Consider the following 4,817-nt stretch of genomic DNA (forward strand, 5'->3'; position numbering starts at 1 on the left):
AACATAAACTTGGGAATTCTGTTTTCTCTCCGACAGTCACAAAATGTGCTAGAAAGCAACTTTGAAGCTTTAAGCTTGAAGTTCACTTGAACGTCTTCCTCATGTTCGGGAGCCCATACATAATATTTTTGTAATAAAAAATAACTAAATATTTATTGTTCAAATGCATAACGAATTTAAATGTATATGATGTAAATTTAATTGATATACATTCTTACCTTAAAATTCGTTTGAACATCTGCCCTTGGGTGTTAAGTGGAATCGAACTCCAATTCGGGTACAAACCATTATAATGAGTTCCGATGCACTTTAAAATAATCTTTGCCATACCCACATCCGGACGTAAGCTGAAATACGAGTTCATTGACAAAGTAGAGTAAACAAAAATAATCAATTAATTAAAATATAAATAGATAAATGAAAGATGAAACATAATTAAAACATACTTGTATCCTAATGGCTCGATGACGAGTCTCCGAAAATTGTCTCTATCGCCTGGCTGAGGACCATTTGCATCTGAGTGCTGGGTGGTGGGAGTATTAGGCTCTGAGCCATTGGATTCAAGATACAGGTTGGAAAGTCCAATTGATCCACTATTAGTATTCAAACTATTGCAATGACTAGCACTAGATGATGGTATGGTAGACCCACGACCAAGATGTGAATAGCCCTACAATGTTTGGTAACCCAAACTAGGTACCACAGTGGGTGTAGATATAGTATAACCAGATTGTGGAGCCGCATGAGTAGAGGCATTATGTGACTGGTGTGCCGAGTGAGTAGTTGAAACTGAGGCTCGTTTTGAAATATTAACTTGAGAGGGCTCATCAGATATCACGACCCCAGTGGGCCTTCTCATAGCATTGGCCTTAAATTTCTTTTTTGGATTAGCGAATTTTTTTTATTTACCCTTTCCTTTATCTACCATCTATATCAATTAAATATAAAGATTGAAACAAAGTACGTACAAAATAATGTCACAATGTCGAACAAATATATCAAACAAAGTTATCATAACATAAGGCTTAATCCAAATAGTCTTTCACAATGTCGAACAAACGTTAAAACTACTAAAATATAAAGTATACTCAAATATGAATAGCTAAAAATCCACCAACTAAACATACAAGTTATATCTCAGAGAAGTGGTAATATTGTCCCTAAACTCTTTTTCTCCATTTCCAGTCACAACACTCAGTTTCTGCAAATTCAATGATCAATAAAGGGAATGTGTGTTCACATGTTTCAGAATATCTACCTACATTACTTAAAAATCGATGTAAGAGGCTTACATTGAACTGTAACTTGTGAGATTGAACTCTTTTCTATGTATCAAACTCGGCAATTCTAAGGATTCTTTGCCATGACTCATGAACTACTTGTCATTAATTGAATCTAAGTGTCAACACTATATGGACACAAATCGATCTTGCAAGAAAATCAATTTTGTCATCAATAGGATCAACTAGTGTTGGTAATTATTCTTAAAAACACATTATTCCTAAATTTAAAGTTAAGTGTCAACACTAGATGGACACAAATCGATCTTGCAAGAAAATCAATTTTGTTATCAACAGGATCAACTAGTGCTGGTATTTATACTTAACAAATATATTATTTCTAAATTAAAGAAAAGTGTCAACAGTAGATGGACACAAATCGATCTTGCAATAAAATCAATTTTGTCATCAACTAGTGTTGGTACTTATGCTTAAAAACACATTATTCCTAAATTTAAAGTTAAGTGTCAACACTAGATGGACACAAATCGATCTTGCAAGAAATCAATTTTGTCATCAATAGGATCAACTAGTGTTGGTACTTATGCTTAACAAATATATTATTTCTAAATTAAAGAAAAGTGTCAACAGTAGATGGACACAAATCGATCTTGCAATAAAATCAATTTTGTCATCAACTAGTGTTGGTACTTATGCTTAACAAATATATTATTTCTAAATTTAAAGCCAAGTGTCAACACTAGATGGACACAAATCGATCTTGCAAGAAAATCAATTTTGTCATCAATAGGATCAACTAGTGTTGGTAATTATTCTTAAAAACACATTATTCCTAAATTTAAAGTTAAGTGTCAACACTAGATGGACACAAATCGATCTTGCAAGAAAATCAATTTTGTCATCAATAGGATCAACTAGTGTTGGTAATTATTCTTAAAAACACATTATTCCTAAATTTAAAGTTAAGTGTCAACACTAGATGGACACAAATCGATCTTGCAAGAAAATCAATTTTGTTATCAACAGGATCAACTAGTGCTGGTATTTATACTTAACAAATATATTATTTCTAAATTAAAGAAAAGTGTCAACAGTAGATGGACACAAATCGATCTTGCAATAAAATCAATTTTGTCATCAACTAGTGTTGGTACTTATGCTAAACAAACACTCGATGGACACAAACAAATTATCACAAAATTAAAGCTAAGTATCAATACTAGATGGACATAAACACATTATAAAATTTAGAAATACCAAACCTTATCTCCTACTTTGATGAAAGAAGCTTGTATCAACTTTTTTAGATGTTGAGCTTCCTTAGTTGCCTAGCCCGCAAAATCAACCCTTTCAACCCTAGAAAAAGATTCAATAAATCCCAAATTGGTCAAGGCCAGCAAAATCTATCATTTCACTCAAACAAAATTGGAAGAGAGAAACTCAAGAAAACAAATGCTAGTCTATTTGTTCCTTGAGCCATTTCTTTTTTTTCATTTTTGCTTCACAAGCAGTGCATACAAACATTAAACAGTAAACAATTTTCATCTAAGGAAAAACAATGATTACAAGTCAACCATGACACCCACAACTTCATAAAAATCCATCAAAACAAAGAGTTAAACTGAAGGTAACTACCAAGCCACTCAAAAACAAAAATCATAACCTTGTAAAAACATTATTATTAGAAACCCCACATAGTAAAAACCAAAACCCAACTCCAAAAAAACTTCAAAAACTGATCTTGATCATCAAAAACTCAATGGAAAGAAAAGAAAACAAAAAACACAATTTTTACTCGAAATAAAATTCCCAAAACCACAAAATCAAGATTAGAGATATGTGTTCATTGAAGTGACGAATTGGACATAGAAATACAGTAAAGCTAAGAGAGTGTTGAGGGAAGCTCAAGAAAACAAATGCTAGTCTATTTGTTCCTTAAGCCATTTCTTTTTTTTCATTTTTGCTTCACAAGCAGTGCATACAAACATTAAACAGTAAACAATTTTCATCTAGCACACCCGATGATACCCACCCAATAATTGATTGAAGTTGGTAATAGTTGATGGATAAATGAGATTCTAATTATAGAAGCATCAGGCTATAAGAGTAAAGCAATATGGGACATGATATCCTATTTTAATACAAACCTTTACGGCTATATCAGGTGCTGAACCTCCCTGATTGCACGGCCTCAGCAAGAGCAATACCTCCCTCACCCATATTGCAACTGCAGGAGAAATCATCTTTAGGAAAAACGAGACAAAATGAACTCATGAAACATCAGAGGTATAAAGAAAAAAAAAAGGCATACCTTGGAGTTATGCCCAAACCACTAGATGTATACTCCCTCTATTGCCGGAGATTGCAGCTTCCAGACACGCGCTGTTGCCGGAGATTGCAGCTGCCAGCCACGCGCTGCTGCTGCCGCCGGTCTGCGTTGTTGCTGTTGATCGAGGTAGCTCGACCTACAGCGTCGGTCGGGGATGGGTGGGGGTGACCGCCGGTCGGGGGCGGGTCGGGGTTGAGAGGAGTGAGAGAGGTTAGGAGAGAAAAAGATGACTTAGGGTTTTAGGGTTTTGAGCTTTATCATTCTTTTATCAAAAGGAGTGTTAATATACCGACCACGAAATGTCGGTATCTTTTAAAATAATTATTTATATTTAAAAATATTTAATAAATATCGACATCGTAAAGTTGATATTATTAAAATAAAATAATAATTTAACTATACCGACCTCTTAAGGTTGGTATTTTTTTTTATGACAAGGAAAACCCGTCGCTGCTACCCTTTGGGTGCGCACAGGGTAAAAACCCCCGCTCCTATACAATAGCTCGCAAACCACATAGGAGAGGTAACCCGCACTAGGCAAGCTCGGTGCAACTAGCTCATCCCAGAAGGCAAACCCCTTACTTTCGCTGGCAAGGGGTTTCGAACTTGAGACATCCAACGTGGAAGTCCCAAGCCCAAACTACTGGGCCACCTCGAAGGGTCTCTTAAGATCGGTATTTATTAATTTATTTTAATATAAACTCACCTCTTGAGGTCAATTTTATTAATTAAAATTATATATATATATATATACACACACACATCAACAGAAGTTTAATTTTATAAATTTAATTTATATACCTCCTAATTATATAAATTTAATTTATCGATCAACAATAAAGTTTATCAATATCAAATTTAATATATAAATCTCCTTGAATTGATCATCGGTATTTCTTTAATTGATAATGTATTTCATATCTGAAACACTAATATATAAGACTTGGTTTGTTAAACTACTCGAGGAGTATACAATTAATCAACGTATTTCATACTCCGATGAATTATCCTTTACATGCCATTGCCTACAATATGATCACTACACTTGACATCTATTCAAGATTGAACGTAATAATCTTGATAGAACTTGCTTTGTACAGTAATTTACGATGTTCTATTGTCTATTTCATAAAACGAGATAAGACATTGAAAGTTATACATACAAGTAATTAAACAATTAATTATAAATATAAAATTTAATTAATTATTATCATGACATTTCTATGAGTATTATCTCGCATTTCATA

General features: G+C 33.5%; 1 long non-coding RNA gene across 2 annotated transcripts; it reads right to left on the reverse strand.

The window, feature by feature from the left end:
• Window positions 1–2,341: 2,341 nt before the first annotated feature.
• LOC102598813 (uncharacterized) lies at window positions 2,342–3,461 on the reverse strand. Of its 2 annotated transcripts, XR_001472240.1 has the most exons (3): window positions 3,389–3,461; window positions 2,504–2,597; window positions 2,342–2,354 (listed from the first exon to the last, which is right to left on the reverse strand). It is a non-coding gene; the product is annotated as an uncharacterized lncRNA (long non-coding RNA). The 2 variants fall into 2 exon arrangements; XR_001472239.1 differs by lacking the exon at window positions 2,342–2,354 and having other exon boundaries at window positions 2,501–2,597.
• Between the last annotated feature and the right edge of the window lie 1,356 nt (window positions 3,462–4,817).

Source organism: Solanum tuberosum, unplaced genomic scaffold, assembly GCF_000226075.1.
Source record: "Solanum tuberosum cultivar DM 1-3 516 R44 unplaced genomic scaffold, SolTub_3.0 scf00598, whole genome shotgun sequence".
Lineage (NCBI taxonomy): Eukaryota > Viridiplantae > Streptophyta > Magnoliopsida > Solanales > Solanaceae > Solanum > Solanum tuberosum.